The 17,403-nt window shown below is 38.9% G+C and overlaps 1 pseudogene; it reads right to left on the bottom strand.

Moving 5' to 3' along the window:
* Positions 1-888: 888 nt before the first annotated feature.
* LOC102021679 lies at positions 889-4,575 on the bottom strand (annotated as a pseudogene).
* Between the last annotated feature and the right edge of the window lie 12,828 nt (positions 4,576-17,403).

Below are 17,403 nucleotides of genomic sequence, written 5' to 3'. Positions count from 1 at the left end.
CATTTTACATAACACAAATTTATGCATTCTGTTTCAGACATTTTATGTTTCTTATACTAACATTAGGCTGTGAGAAATACAAAAGTTCACAATACAAAAAATTCTGTACCTCTGTATGATAATTTTAAAAATCCATGAAAACAAAACAAATTTTTAAGTTGGTCAGTATTCATCTCTCTATATGCCTGTGGTCTTCTTGAAAGGTGGCTATAAAAATGGTACAAATTGTTTCAGTGTGATTGTGTTAACATTTTTGATTATACTTTTTGACATATTTCAGGAAATCTGTCTTTTACATGTATACTGTAAAAGTAAAAAGTATACTTTTTTGTACTTTGTTAATAGCCCAGTTCTCTGTTTCCTTAGGGCTTTAGTGATATCTTCTTTTTTTTGTAGTCAGCCTGTGATATTTCCTCGAAAGAAAGATTCTGACAAGTTTTAGAAGCAAGAAAAACTAGATTCAGATTTACAGCCACTGTCTTTTCCCATGTTAAAATAAAGTAATATTGAGTGATGAATTCTTACTAGTAATAATTTCTCCTACAAAGATTTAATTTTCATCCACGTTGCAGATGTACTGCATTTATGAGCTTTTATTTTTTCAGGTATTTTAAAGAAGTTTTCTTGAAAAGTCTGTTTTTCCTTTCTATCCCAAAGATTCTGAGTAAAAATGATATTATAACAGAAGGTCCACGTTTATCTTTTTGTTTTCTACTTAATCACCTGTTGGATGTAGAGAATTCAGATCTCCATGACCTTTGTTCAGCAACTCTAAGTATGGCTGAAATTAAGCAATCAAAATAAAAAAGTCCTTTATTTAATTATAGGTAATAAAAATATTGGTAGAAGGTTGTAGACATGAAACCAACTCAGCAGCTGTATCACAGCTTAGATTTTTTTTTTCCTTTGCTTAATAAGAAATAAATTATCATTGCCATCATCTTCCACACATCCCTCCTCTTTCTTCTGCTTGTTCCTCTTGCTGTCTCTGGAAAGCTTGTCCTGTCTTGGCTTGTGGTGATGTGATGAGTGATGGAAAGACTTGTGGGGCTTCTGGGATTTAAAACTGCTGGGAGAAGAGTGAGTTTTTGGGCCCCTAGGAAAGTCCTCACTCATTTCCCAATGCCTGCCAACCTTCCTGTGCTTCTCTAGGTCTCTATTCCTGCTCATCACTTTTCTCTGAGTTTCTTTATCTTCTTGATGCCACCTGTTGTTTTTATGGCTCTTCATGTCATGGTGGGGTCTCTTATCTGCTGCCTCTATATGTGGTCTCTTGAACTGCCTTGGAAAATCCCCATTTTTCTGGAGTTCTTTTACTTTTCATTTTATTCTCTGAGCTCTCTCTCGAATTTCGTATTTGTTATCATAGCAGTAGATAAATGGAGATGCTGGAAATGTCTGGTTGAACATTCGCCTTTCTGTACATTCATGTCCATATGGCCTTTTTGTGCACAGTTGTAGCAATACACTAAGGCTGATTGTCCAGAAGTGGTCTTTGGCTTTTTGGGTGGTCCGGGTTGGGTTGTTAGGTGATACCGCCTCCAGATTTCTGGGCAAGCATCAGCACAGTGGCCTATCATATCACATCGGTCACATCGTTTTCTCCAGGAAGATCTTTCAAGACATCTGTGAGTGGAAGACACTGGAAAAGAACAGTCTAAGCAAAAGTGGGCTGGACAGGCATACTGGAGGTGTCCTCTCTCAGAGCAGAGGCAGCATGCACGGACTTTTTGTAGTAAGGGGCAATTTTTGGACAAATGACCAAACTTACCACAGTTTCTACAGGTAACGTTTTTGTTGGCTGAATAGTATTGATGGGTCCATCTTGCAGATGATTTGTTATTACCTATCTGGGCCTCAACAACTTTGTCACTGATGCACCAGTTTACATCATCCTCCCCTCTGTCCAAGGATCTCGGTGGGGAACTCCAAAATGATATAGGAGAATAAAAACTCCCAATCTGAGCGATATCTAGGACGAGTTCGTGTTCTCTAAAATCGAAGAATGACTTTTAAGAACAACAGAGGTTAAGAGCAATATATTTATTGAGGGAAAGAAAGCTGTCCACGAAAGGGACAGAAGGGGGCTTGTGTGGGTTGCCCCTATATTACATATTGTTATCTTCAATGAAGTTGCCCAGATTACCAGATGTAAGAATGGAAGACTGTTCAAGCCATTAAAGAGAATTAAAAAAATTATTAAAAAAATTAGAGATGATACAGAGTTTCAATAGACAAGATGGTGGAAATTCACCAATGGTTGTTCTATTGTATACTGCTGTCTTCAAATCAGTTGCTCAGATTACCAGATATACCAGATATAAGCATGCAAACCAGATATAAGCATGCAAAATTGGTCAAAATATAAAAACTTTTGAGCATTAACTGTTCCTTTCAATAAACCACCAGACATCAGCAGTACAGTTATCCCAGCTTTCCTTCTCATCTCTCTCTCTCTCTCTCTCTATATATATATATATATATATATATATATATACATATATATATATGCCTCTTTTTGCCTTCCTTCTTTCTTTGTCTTCTTTCCCTCATCCCAGTTGTTCCTTCTTTTGAACAATTTCTTTCCTTTTCATATTATCTATTGTATGTTTTCTCTGTCTCTGTCTCTGTCTCCATCTCTGTCTCTGTCTCTCTCTTTTCCTTGAGGCAGGATCTCACTAAGTTGCTCAGGCTGGCCTCAAACTTGTGATCTTCCTACCTCAGCTTCCCCAGTATCTGGGATTACAGGCACTCACCACCATGATCAACTAGTAATTTGTTTTTATATGTCTTTACTATATTTTCTAAACTTTAAACACATTAACTGGTTAGTCTAATTAAAGTTTTTAAAGATCAGTGCTATAAGCACAAACTGATTAATTACAGCGCTTCTCAAACTTTAATGTGCATGCAAGCCAGTGATGGTCTTGTTAAAATGCAGGTTCTGATTTGTAATTTCCCAAGGCTCTGTTGTGTAAGAGCTCCCAAGTGAGACTGCAGGTCTGCAGACAACAGCCCTTGAAGTAGCAGACACTCAGCAGGTTTTTGCTGTACAGTCTGCAGTGCTTAAAGAAGTCCTGGTTTAAGGATCAAGTAATATTGGCTTGAATCTTCAAAGTAGAACAAAACAAGACAGAACAGAACAAAACAAAACAACTAGTTGTGGGTGCTAGAACTTGAAGCAGCACAAGAAATTTAGCCCAGGTTATTCATTTTTCTATATGTATAGAAAACTGGCTCAGAAAGGTACTGAAAGTTGCCTACAGACTCACAACTAGTGGGACCAGAACTCAGTGCTACCTGCTTCTAGTGCCAGTAATTTTATGCCTCTCCAGACATCAGTAGCATTTGTGGCTGGAGCAGGCCCCTACTGCTCAGCCTCACTAACTTTATATTTAAAATAAGAGAGCTGGATGGACATCATCAGTAAGATCTCACAGTTTCTAAAAGCCTTATCATCTTTATTTCTTTCACTGAAGAAGAGTAAAAGATGAGCTAGGTCCCTTTGCTGCTATAGAATTATAGACATAAAGTGATTAACCCCAGCACAAAATGGTGTTTAAAATAAAACTTCAAATGGGGACTGTACCCAGTCCAAAGTTAGGAGAGAGTTGTCTGGTTCTTCGGCTCTATCAGGTGAGATAGTCTCATGGCTTTTTTTTTTGCCTCATAGCAGTTGTCTTTTTTTTTTCAGTTGAGTTGCCTTAACAACTAAATTATAGGGTGACTTGGAACTTGGCTTCTTTTCTGTGGCTAAGAGACAATCACTACAAACCTCCTCTTTGGATTCTTTTATCACTGCCAAATCTCCCTGGAGAGACTGTAACAGCCCTTCAGTGCTGCTGCTCTTCCTATATTTTTTCCACTGCCTGACTTTTTTTTATATAGACTCTCAGGATCCATAATAAAGAACTGGGAAAGAGGCATGCATAGTATGACTGATCTTTGAAGGATGTGTTTGTACATTTCTCTTGGATAAAGGAAGTAACAATCTCATAATAATTTTATAATTTTTCAGAAAGCTGTCATATTTATATGAACATTCAGAAAACACAGAGAATAAAAAGTATATTTTTCAAGACCACAAATTAAAATTTAGAAAAAAGACTAAGCCAGAATAATCGAATTTTAGGCTTTCTGCCAAAGAAAAACTACTATCCTTTAGGTACATTCAGTGGAGTCATCCATCTTGATTATAGTTTGATCAAACAATACCTATTTCTAATCTTCACCAAAGTAGCACATCCTGGGCACGGATGCGCCTCTATGTTTGTGCCTTCAACAAACGTCTCATGTCTGTCAGGGTGGATGCTCCCCAAATCCCTCCTTCCAGCCACATCACCCACAAGTTGGGTCCAGCTATGTTCCCTGGCCTGCACCCACCACCTCCCCCAGCTCTCTGCACACCTTGAGGTCTGCTCCTTTTCTCTGTTGTCTCAGGGACGCTGCATCCACCCACTGACTCTGGCAGAAGGTCAGGGCACAGCCCAGCGTGCCCTCTCTGCCTTCCTCTGCCTCCACTGTATCAATTAAAACATCTTTTTCTTTTACCTTCCAAATGTCCCTCACACCCATTTGCTTTGTTCCATCCCCTTTGTCATTGTCCTGGCTCACTCTTTTATCTTCTACTGCTCGGGTTACCTTCTAACATGAACTTCAATTACTGGGCCTGAGCAAAGTCTGGACAAGTTCCTCCTCACCTACAGAAGAAATTGTCACCACCCAGAGTGCTATAACTGGGCCCAGTCCAGAAGTCCAAGTGTCCACTGCCCATGTGTCCAGTCTGGCTTCTTGGCATGCCTCACTATCTCATACTAGACTTTTCTACTGGGGGCTCTAGTGGGTCTCTGTGTCTTCACACAAGTTATTACTTCTTCCTAAATATCATTCCCAGCTTACTAAAAATTTAAACAGTCACCATATATTTTGTCACCTCTTATAAACCAGTAATATAATCATTATTGTCACCATCAAGTATTATGCTCTGTCCTTAACTCTCTGTGTGACTTTATGTTCATCTTGCATGCTCATCCTAGCAGCACAGCACAAACATGTGCGATATAATGACATTTTGGTTAATGACAGACCACATTTATAATGGTGGTCCCATAAGATCATAATGGAGCTAGAAAATTTTTATCCCCTAGTGATAGTGTAGCCATTATAGCATCAAGTCTTATTTCCAAACCCCATGTTTTCTGAGTGATTTCCAATGAGCTTGACATTATATTTTGTTCCTAAGATAATACAGATCCCAAAGACCTGACTTTCAGGGATCACCAAAGTGTGATCGAAAAATACAGTATATATTTAAAATTTAAAAGTTTATTAGAGTAAAATATGCATTGCTCCTAATCATACTCAAAATACTCCTGCTTACTTTGAACACATTTATCCCATGGTCCTCGCCACTTTCTGAAGCATGTCTGGAAATCTTTTGTGAGTGTCTTTATGAGGTGTGATCAAAAATAGTTATTGCTATTGCTGAGTGTCATCCAGTAGAAAAGCGCGCTTGTAAAAACGTTACAGTGTATCCTCATCCACTTTATTCACTGGATCTGACACCATGCCACTTCTGCCTCTTCCCCAAAAGTCAAAATGACCATGAGAGGTAAATGTTTTGAATCAATTTGGAACATCAAGACAGCCACAAAAGTGCAACTAAAGACACTCACAAAAAAGAGCTTCCAGACTGCTTCAGAGAGTGGCAAGAATGATGGGATAAGTGTGTTGGAAGTGAGGGAGAGTATTGTGAGTATTTTTCAATCATACCCCTATGCATTTCCTATTCTATAGTTTTTATCAATATTTTAGAGTAAGCTCCTACTTATGAGCCTACTGTAAAGCAATCTGTCACGTTATACCTGCAGCAACCTGGCAAATTATGTGTTTACTGTGTCTCTTGATTGCCTATCAAGACCATATCAGGGATTGAATTACACCACTTCCTTTTCGTGAGTGCATCCTGTATGTTCACACAACAGACTCACTCACAGATGCATTTTTCAGAATGAGTCCTGTTGTTAAGTAACATGTGATTGTATGTGGAAGTCTTTGCCCAGCTACCTCACTTCTTCTGCTCTTCTGGCATTGTGTTCTGTCCTGTATCTTCTAACTTCCTGCATCCTACCCACTCACACTTTTCCACTTTCCAGAAGCCCAAATTAAATCTCACTACCTAGAACCCAAACTCAAATTCACCAATACCATCTCAGTATCACTTGAACAAAATCTTGTTACATGTGCATGCTCATGAGTGGGCAAACTTAACCAGTGTATCATTCTTGTATGGCTACATCTGTAGCCATGTGGTAGTACTCTTTCTGGGGTTGACCTGCCCATAGTGGAGCCCAAAGGGCAAATCCAGCAGGGACAAAGTGTCTTGAAAGCTCAAGTTTGCTGAAATGGATAACCAAGAAATTTGAGTCAGATGGAAGACAGGGACTCCAAAAGCATTGCTTGACTGAGGCTGATACCAAGAGAAATAGTTTAAAAAAAAGAAAAGAAAAAGAAACCAAGGATATGAAACTAAAACCTGAGTGGTCTGAGCAAGTTGGAAGAAACCCCGGGGAATGCTTGAGACCAGGTTGCCATCCAAGTACTCATGGTGCTAACATGACGGTCACTTGCAGAAACAGCATTTGTATCTCAGGTAAAGAATCCATTTGTCTAAATGGCTGTCCAATTAGTGCAGAGTTTTGGATACATGTTTTGAGCAGATGGTCTTCTGATACTCCTTGCCTTCTGAAATTTCAGGAGGACTCCTGTCCTTCTGATCTCTTTTCCTTCTGGGGGCTCCTTCTTCCACACCTGTCCCTCTCACATTCACACAAATAGCAAAAAGTTCAATTAGCATCACTGAGACAGTACTGCCCTTAGGAAGAAAGTTTGCATGGAGATACAGAAAGATATCCAAAATGCAATGTTACATTAAAAAAGAAAGTTGGATAGTAGTTTATATTGTTTAATCTTATTTCAAATAATATATATGTGTGAATAAAATAATATATGTGTGTGAATAATATATATGTGTGAATAAAAATTCATGAGTCTCTGTTAACATTGGTTATTTGTAGGTTTAGGGGAAAGTATTGCGTTTTAAATGTACCTTTATAAAAAATAAAGGACTTGAAACACCTCCAGGCACACTGCATAGCCGTCTCTGCACCACCCACTTGTACTTCATCATTTTTGAAAGGGGCTCTGTACCTAGCAGCAACTCGGGAAAATTGTAAACATCATTGATAGAAAAGAGAAGGTGGGTGGATGCACGAATGAGTGTTAAGAATGCCAAGAATTTCCTGTTGTTTTAAGTCTGCTCTCAGCTAAGTAATAATGATTGTGGTGAATGTTACCTTTTGTTATTTTACCCACACTGCATTCTGATTCTGTGAAAAAGACCTATGTTTCTAAATGGATGGCAAGTTCAATGAAAGCTATTGTAGGTGGAGGAAAAACCAAATGCAAACTTAAGCTACACTAATAGAGGTAAAGTTCAGCTGTTGATGCATTGTTTGCTGAACTGTGGGGAACACAGCTTGAGTAATACATGTTACCATCTATTGTATAAGTAACAGGTAGTCATTGTAGAGAAAAGAGAGAGAACAAAATTGTGTGAAATAAATAGCGGAAGTTCCCCCATCTTTCCATGCCCATCAGTTCACTGTCATTCACTGAACAGTTTGGAATGTTTTCTTCCAAATACAGGCATTTTACAGATAGGTATAATTTTCTTATACAAACCAAATCACTTTTGCGAACTGTTTTTCATGTCTAAGTCCTGGATATCTAAATTTAGAGATATTCTACAATTCCCCTAATTAATCCCTTACACATGGACATTTGTCATACTTGGAGGGTAGTTTTAAAAAATCAGAAATTCTGGGTCAAAGGGTACAACTAACATTTTTGATAGGTAGTAAAAAATCCTTTCCCAAATGTTGCATGATAATCACATTTTAGAAAAAATATTTTCTATATATGCAGGAATGTATCCAGAAAAATGAATAAATAAAATAAGAAGGCAGTATGATATAGCTGTTGAAAATATGGGTTTTGTACTAATATGCTTTATATTTGAGCTGTGTGATCTTGGGCATATTAAATAACCTCTCCTAGTCTCAGTTTCCTCACTTGTGAAATGAAATTCATTGCTCCTCACTCCTAGGGGCTGCACAGATTAAATGAGATAATTCATGCAACCTGATTACTGTAGTGTTTACCATATACAGAGCTCTAATAGATATTATGGCAAAAAATCTGGAAAGCAGGTGTCACAAGAGAATAGAAAAGAACTTTTGTATTGTCTTAAAATGTTTCAGTCAAGCCAGGCATGGCGACATACACCTGCCACCTGTACTTTAGGAGGCTAAAGCAAGAAGATTGCAAATTTAAGCCCAGCTTGGGAAATTTAATAATTTAGCAGGGCTATAGATGTAGCTCAGTGTGAAGGCCCTGGGTTAAATCCCCACAACTAGAATAGAATAGAATAGAATAGAATAGAATAGAATAGAATAGAATAGAATAAAATAAAATAAAAAGTTTGAATCAGATTGGACATTTCTAGAAGATATACTAGGACCCTCACAGGCAGAAGTTACATTATTTCTTTCAAACCTAGAAAATGTCTAGGGGGCCTCCAGGTTATTCAATTTGGTGGGCTTTATTTAAGAACAAAGAATACAAAATTGTGTGTTCTAAATTTAGTGCAGAGTCAGAAAAGGCCATACAAATAAGGGTCTCTCAAACTTATGCTGCAATAAATTTACCTTCAGATTAGTCACTTTGTGAAGCAGCAAGCCTCTTGGGATAGAAAAATGACTTCCATGGTCATAGTACCCATGCTATTTGTCTAGAAAAAAATGCCAGACAGGAAGTTTTTCTTTTTTTTTTTCAATTAGTGTTCTTCAGTAGATTCCTACAATGGATGGAAGTTGGGACTAGATAACATTTACTAGCTCTTATATCCCTCAGATTCTCTGAATCTGAAAAGTTGGTATATATTGAAATGCCCTAAATATGTACATCCTAGGGGAAAAGAAAGAACAAGTAATTGACAACATGAGTTATTGTTCTTCAAGTAATCAGTAGTTCCTAAGAATAGTTTCCCTTAGGAATGAAAACTGTGAGTGATATTGCTGTGGAAAACTGGAAACAGGACTAGGACTTTGGGATTGGCGGGGGCGCTCCAGAAAGATGAGAGGAAGCTTAAACATGGATACAGCGGGAGAAGGAAGGCTGAAGGGAATGACAAGTTGGAATAATCCTGGTGAGGGACAAGGATTCTTGTGCATGTCAAAGACATTTTAGGGATGCTGGGGACAGACTCCCATTCTTGAAACTTGGAGTCTTTCATTACCCTGGGGTGAGAAAATGTCTGGGTGGGAGTTTAGGCAGTTGATCTGAAGGGATAACTGTGGAGATAAAAGACATCTCTTCTAACTGTGCCTCTGCCACTAATTAGTTGATCTCAACTAGACCCACTAATTCCCTAGCTGTGGTTAAAAACAGCCTGGGATTCAAGTGCTGGGTTTTACCAACTATGTTAGTCAGGCTTCTCCAGAGAAACAGAGCCAATAGAAAAAAATTTTTATAAAAGGGAGTTGAACAGATTGCCTTACAAGATCACAGGCTGACAAGTTCCACACTGGCTGTCTGTAGCCTGGAGATCCAGCGAATCCAGTAGATAGATGCTCAGTCCAAGAAGCTGGAAGCTGCAGAACAAGAGTGAAACCGATGATGTGTCCCCTATCCTAGGCTGGGGACCTGGACGCCCTCTGAAGAGCTGCTGGTACGAAATATACACAAAGGCTGAAGAATCTGGAGTCTGATGTTCACCAGTGACACCAGCAGCAAAAACTACAGCTGCTCAAGAAGGAGTCAGTGTTTGCCCATGTGAGCTGCCCTTCCTTCTTTTTGTTCCATGTGGGACCCAAGGCTACTGGATAATGCCACCTACGCTCAGGAAGGGCTTTTCTGCTCAGCCCTCTGACCAAGGAACTGGTCTTCTGAAGCATTCCAGACACACTCAGATGTGTGCTCTGCAGATTCCATACACCTCCCTCAATCCTGTCAGATTGACAACAAAATTAGTCACATCAGCTATATGACGTTGGGCAAATTACTCAGTCTCTCTAAGCTACAGTTTCCTTGCATGTAAATGGGGAGGGGGTAATTCTACTTAACTTCAAAATAAAGCTGCTGTGAGATTAAATTAGCATTCAAAGCATTCTCCATAGCATACGGCATGAAGTATAGGAATTGCTTGATGTATATTAACTATATTTGTTAGTTTTTAAAAAATAATTATGGACATTTACTGAGCACTGTTTTAAGTTTTTGTATTTTTGTACCAGGTGAAAGGAGATTCCAGAAACTATGGGATAAGTTCATTGCTCTCAGAAGTGTACAATCTACTAGAGAAAATGATGCAAGTGTTTATTATCCAAGGCAGTATCTTTTTGTCACATGTAAGTAGTATACTAAAGGTTTTTATAATATGGATCTGAGTCACTTCTGGATGAAATTATTAGAAATTGTATTATAAGGAAACAACTTTGAGAGCTCTAAATGTGGGCAGAATTTTAAAACTGAAATTCGTAAGATACACTGAAAGAACCACCATCTGTGGGTGTTGAGGCAGTCCAAATTATCAGGGTAACAGAAAAACACAATTCATTTTTAAACAGCTTCAATGAGATATAATTGGAATAAAATGAATGGTGCATAACTAAAGTGTACAGTTTGTTATTCTTTGATACATGTATATACCTGTGGAATTATCACTGCAGTCAAGATAATGAACATATCTGTCACCCTAAAACTTTTCTTATACTACTTCGTAATACTTCCTGCTTGCCTGTGTTCATAATCTCCCAATTCTCATGTGACCACAAGTCCATGCTCATCACTGTAGATTTAGTTGAACTTTCTAGGATTTCATGAAAGTGGAATTGGGAGGTATGGACTTTTAAAATATCTGCTGTATTACACTCAGCACAATTATTTTATGCAGCATCCCTTTTTGCTGCTGATAATGTTCTACTTACGAATTTACGATTGTTTATCCAATCTCTCATTGATGTGATATTTGCATCATTTCTGGTTTTAGGTTATTACAAAAACAACTGTTCTGAACATTAGTGTACAAGTGTTGGTAAGGACACGTGCTGTCTGTTCTCTTGGATACAGCTTAACCAGAATAACTCAATCACATCTAGGTATATGTTCAACTTTTAAATAAACTGTCAAACTGCTTTTCAAAATGGCAATACCATTTTATATTCCCACCAGCAATGTATGAGAATTCCAGTACCTCTATATCCTTTTCAACACTCAAACATGTTCAGAGTTTTAAATTTTAAATGTTTTCATAGGTAGGTAGCTATGTCTTATGATGTTTTTAATTTGCATTTTCCTAAGGTCTAATGATGTTGTGCATCTTTATTAGATTGTTTCCTACTATTAAATTTAGTGGGTTTCTTATGTATTTGGGATATGTCTTTTGTTGGACATATAACCTGAAAATATTTTTATTCTTTTTACACATTCCTGAGTTCAGTTGGCTAATATTTTGTTGTGTATTTTTTCATCTGTCTTAATGGGGAAAATTGGTCTATAGTTTTATTTACAGTCCTTGAATTTGGTGCAAAGGAGATTCAGGCCTCACAACATTTGTTGTGAGGTATTCCTTCCATTTTCCAGAGGAGATTATGTAGGATTGGAGTTACACCTTCTTTAAATGTTTGGTAGATTTTGCTGGTGAAGCTATTGGAGCCTGGAAATTTAATACAAATGAGTTTTGTACATTGACCTTGTGTTGTACGACTTTGATAAACTAGGTTGTTAATTAGTGCTAGTACTTTTTTGAAGAATATACCTCATTTTTCATATAGCTGATCATATCTGTGAATAAGCAGTTTTATTTCTTCCTGTCCAAGTGTTAGCGACTGCTATTTTTCTTGCCTAATAGCCCTGGCTAGAACCTTCAGAACAATGTTGAGTAGAAGTCGGAAGCAGGCATAACTGTTTTCTTCCTTATTGTAAGGGAAGAAGCATTCAGTTTTCCAATAGGATGTTAACTGTAAGTTTTTTGTAGGTCCCCTTTATCAGGTTAGGGAAGTTCCCCTTTATTTTAGTTTGCAGATTTTTGTCTATAATGGGTGTTGGGCTTTGTCAAATGCTTTTTATTATACCTGAGATAATCATATGGCTTCTTTTTAAAAATCTGCTAATATGGTAGATTAAATTGATTTTTGAATATTAAATCAATCCTGCATTTGTGGAATAAATTTATTTAAGCATAGATCTAATTTTCTGAAATTATATTCAGAATTTTTGCTACTATTTACATGAAAGGTCTTTATCTGTCATTTTTCTTTTTCTGCTTATATCTCTGTCTACCTTTGATATCAGACTAATATTAACTTTACAGAAGAACTTCAGATGTAGTCCCTCTTCTTCAGTTTCCTGGTTGTGTAAAATTGGTATTACAGATGCACCTTAACTTACACTGGGGTTACATTCTGGTAAACTCATCATAAGTTGGAAATGTTGTAAATTAAAAATGTGTTCACTGTGCCTAACCTGCAGATTATTCTAGGTTAGTGACACACTAATACAGAGTATCAGGTTATTTCCCCTTGTGATTGCATGGTTGACTGGGAGCTGCTGCTGCACAACATCACAAGAGAGTAGGGTATGGCACATCACTAGCCCAGAAAAAGCCTCAACTTCAAAATTTGAAGTACAGCTGGGTGTGGTGGCACATGCCTGTAATCCCAGCACTCGTGAGGCTGACACAGGAGGTCACTATGAGTCTGAGGCCAGCCTGGGCTACATAGTGAGTAAACCATTCTGAACTACACAGTGAGACCCTGTCTCAAACAAACACAAAAACAAAACAAAATTTGAAGTACAGTTTCCACTGAATGTGTATTGCTTTCACACTATTATAAAATAGAGACTTTTTCTTTCTTTCTTAAATATTTGGTAGGTTACTATAGGCATTGAGCTTTGTGCTGTATTTTCTTTGCTTTTTGGGAAAGCTTTAAACTATGTTTTGAATGTACTTAATAGATGCAAAGCCATACAGATTTTTAATTCATTGACTAAGCTTTAGTAGTTTGTATCTTTAAAGGATACTGTCCAGTGGATCTTATTCATGATATTCAAGTTATTCTTTTAGTATTTGCAGGTTTGGCAGTGAGATCGTCCCTTTTATTCTAAACCAGGTGTTAAGGTTTATATCTAGATGTCCCAAGCCTCATATGATCATCAGCAGGATCTCTGGAAGGTGATTAGACTGTAAGGGCATTATAACTGACTTGCAGTTAGGAGGTGGGGCCTACTCAGAAGAGGGGGATCACTGTGGGTGTGACATGGAAGGTTATATGTCCCCTCCCAGCTTCTCCCTGGACTCTCTCTGCTTTGCATCTGCTGTGCCCTGAGCAGCTCTCCTCCACCATGCCCCTCTGCTATGCTGTTTTTTCTTTGGACTCTGCTGACACTGGGCTTAAACATGAGCCACTATAAATTTTTCCTACTTTAAGTGGTGGCTGTCAGGTATTCTGTTTCAGCAAAAGGAAAGTGATTCAGACAGTAGGTGCATAAAATGTGTGTCTTTTTCTTTTCTTTTTCTCAGTGTGCCTTGAGGTATACCAGTTTTATCCATTTCCTCAAAGAACCATCTGTGGGCTTATTAATTTGCTCTGCTAGGTTTCTGTTTTATAGATTTCATTGATTTCTGTTTTTCTTTTTATTTATTTATTTTTTTTGCTTACTTCAGACTTACTTCTGGTTTTTTCTCCCTTATTTTCATAAAGTAGGATCTGCATTCACTGATTAAGATCCTTATTTTGTAAACAGAGGCATTCAGTGTTATAAATTTCCCCTTATGTAGTGCTCTACTGGTTCCCAAAAATTTGGATATGTTTTCATTTACATTCAGTTAAGATTACTTTGTAATACGAATTTTGTTTGATTTTTTTCTTTGATCCATTGGTGACCTAGAAATGTGTTATTGAATTTTCAAATATTCAAGGATTTTCCAGAGATCTTTATGTTACTGATCTCTAGTTTAATTCTGTTGTATGTCTTGGATCCTGTAAGCTTAGTGAGAATTGTTTTATTGTCTGAGTATGATCTGTCTTATTGTTCATGCTGGTTCCCCCATAATTCTTAAATTCACCTGGGGTGCAAAGGGCCCGTAATAGAAGCCTGCACATACAGAGGGTCTCACTATAGCAGAGGAACAAGGGACTGTGGGTGTAGCTCAGTGGTAGAGCACTTACCTGGCATACGTGAGGCCATGAGTCCAATCCTGGGACTTCATGACATTTATAGCAAACAAAAGCAAGATAGATGATTCTTTGTCTGGGACAAGATAAGACCATAGTGGTCAAGAGTGCTCAGTTGCAAATACAACCCTAAGAAATGGGTTCGGTAGAGAACTACCAGGGTCTTAGCAATTTTGGTGTATCAGCAAAATGTGCGGGCATATGGAGAATCTGTGGTAGACTGCCTCTCTGACAAACTCACTAAAACTCTCTTAATTCTTTTGGATCATTTTTTTCTTTCTGTGTTTCATTAGAGCTAGTCTGTATGGCTATGCTTTCAAGTTCATTAACCTTTTCTTCTGCAGTGCCTAATCTTCCATTAATACCATTTAATGTATTCTTCATTTCAGACATTTCAGTTTTCATATCCAGATGTTACACTCGTCTTTGAAAGAATATCTTCCACATCTCTAAGGCTTTGAACATGTGGAATATAGTCATATTGTCTGTCTTAACATCCTTGTTTGCTAATTCTAACATATATGTCAGCCCTGGGTCAGTTTTGATTGCTATTCTCATTATTATGAGTTCTGATTTCAGACTTTTTGTATGTCCAGCAATCTTTTATTGCCTGCCAGATATTGTGATTTTTTACTTTGTCAGATGCTAGATAATTTTGTATGCCTATAAACTTCTTGAACTTTGTTTTGTGAAATAGTTAAATTACTTGGAAACAGTTTTATATCTGTATGTCTTGCTTTTATATTTGCCAGTTTAGAGCAGTGCTCAGTCTAGGACTAACTATTCTGCACTACTGAGGCAAGATCTTCCTAAGTGTTCTACTGAATGCTCTGTGAATTAGAGTTTTTCCAGCCCTGCTGGTGTGAGCAGGCACCCACCTGACCCTGTGTAAATGCTTTACACTGATTCCTCTAATCCTTTCAAGTGGTTCTTTCCTTAGCCTTTGGTATTTTCTTTACAAATAGCTCTGCAGAATAATTATGTGCAAACTGCAGATCTCTAGGGCTTCTGCTCTATAGAAATTGCAGATTTTACTTTGTTGAGTGTTGAATGCTTTTATACTCCTGTAGGTATTTCTGAGCTTTGTTCTGGGACATGGTTAAGTTACTTGGAAACAGTTTCATTCTTTCATGTTTTGCTTTTGAATTTTTTCAGGTAGGACAAAACAACATTTAGTCAAGAGCTAATTTCCACCCACTTCTGAGTATTCTGTCAAATCTTCTATGAATTATGAGGTTTTCTACTCTGGCTGATGAAAACAGGAACTATTATTCTTGGCTCTTTATGAGCTCAGATAGTCATTCTTTAGTCCTTTGGGTGCTTCTTTCCTTGGGCTCAGGTACAGTATTTTTTCTCCTGTGCATTACTGAACAAATTCCACAGTGGCCCTCCGCAGATCTCCAGGATTCTCTACCCTTGAAACTTGCTCTTCCCCCATAAATAGTCTTGCTACCTCCATCTGCTTCACTTGCCCCCTCCCCACCCCAATTTAGGGAGACCATTTATTGTAATGCATCTTGGAAATTTCTTCCAGGCAGAAACCATGGACAATCCTAATGCCTCTGTTCTTTCTTTCCTGTCATTCTGAAAATTACCTTTCCTTGCCTAATGATGAAATCTTGAAAACCTTTCTTTCATGTATTTTCATGAAGGTTTTACTTATTTTGGACAGGGTGATAAATTTGGCACTATTTATTTTGTCTCCTCTGGAATCTGAAGTCCCCACAGGTTAATTTTTGAAGACTAACACGGTAGTATTTTATTTTATTTTTTTTGGTAACTATTGTTACAATTTATAATAGTTAAAATTTATTGACAAGCTTAGAGAATATTTTAATCCAAAATATAAGATTTAAATTTAAATCCAAGCAAATTAGCTCAGTTGCTCTTTCGAGGGATACTTCTTTCTTCAACAGGTATTCAAGCGCTTACTATGCAGTAGACACGTGAAGTTGCTGAGGATTGCAACTGTGAGCAAAACAAATCCCTGCCTACCCAGAGTTTACATCCTATGAAGAATGCTTTTTTAAAAATTTAATGCAGCAGATTCGCTAATTGTCAAAGTCTTTCTGCAGAAAGCCCAAAGCAATAAAACTTCTAAGGAACATGATTATCACAGGAATACTTTCATCTTGAAGCGTCAACAGATTAGAAACCCTGATCCTTGAAAGATCCTGTACCCTCCCCCCGCCCCCATTCAGATATGAATTTAACTGGAAGCAGGTGTCCGCTCGCCTCCGCAGCGGGTGCCCAAGGTGGCGTCTGATTTACAGTAGGTGCTTAATACGTAGCAGATGTAAATTGCTGGACAACTGTCCCACAGGTCCTGGGTTGCGTTTCCTTCAGCGGCGTCCCTGGCAAGGAACAGCTAAGCAGCACCACCGGGATGAAAAGCAGTAAGCAGGGGCCGCAGGGAGCTGCAGGCGGAGCTGGGCGCTCAGCCTCCATTGTCAGTTCTCCTAAATTTATGGCTGGCAGGTGAGGGCTGACACTTCCTGCTTTTGGCCAGATTCCTAACATTCAGTGCTGTTGGTCCAAGTCCTTTGCCTTGATTTCCCCAAGTAAGGGCAGGGAGGAGAGAAGAAAAGTGGGGATCTTATGGCTTTTAAACTTTACTCCTCAGGGGCTGTGTTTGTGTGTCGTAGAGACCCAGCGAACACGTGGCAATATGAGGAAAACACGAATATGCAAGTAACATTTGGGAAACTCGGAGGTGCTACGGGAGGTTAAGACCCCGCCCACTCAGAGCCACCTAGTGCGGCTCATCGCCGGAGGCAGAAGGCAGCAGCGGCTGCCAGGGCAGAGGCCGCACGTGCTCGGGCGGGGCGGGGCCTGGGGCGGGGGCGGGGCCGGGGCCTGGGAGGGGCGGGGTCGGCGCGGCACGTGATCCTCGGCGGGGCTATTAAGCGGCGCGCGGCGGCTCGCGCTACGCTGAGACCTAGGGTCCCCTGAGTGCCGCCTGCGAGGAGCCGCGCGAGGGTCGTCTGTCTGCCTGTCCTTCTGTCTGCCGTCTGCTGCCAGCCCGCCGGCCCCGCCGCACTTCTGCCTGTCCGTTTGTCAGTTTGTCTGCGCCCCGCCACAGTCCCGACCACCCCCGCCAAGCACC

This window comes from Chinchilla lanigera, unplaced genomic scaffold, assembly GCF_000276665.1.
Source record: "Chinchilla lanigera isolate Chin_1 unplaced genomic scaffold, ChiLan1.0 scaffold00091, whole genome shotgun sequence".
Classification (NCBI taxonomy): Eukaryota; Metazoa; Chordata; class Mammalia; order Rodentia; family Chinchillidae; genus Chinchilla; species Chinchilla lanigera.
The sequence above is the reverse complement of the archived record's forward strand: the minus strand, read 5'-3'. Positions and strand labels throughout refer to the sequence as shown.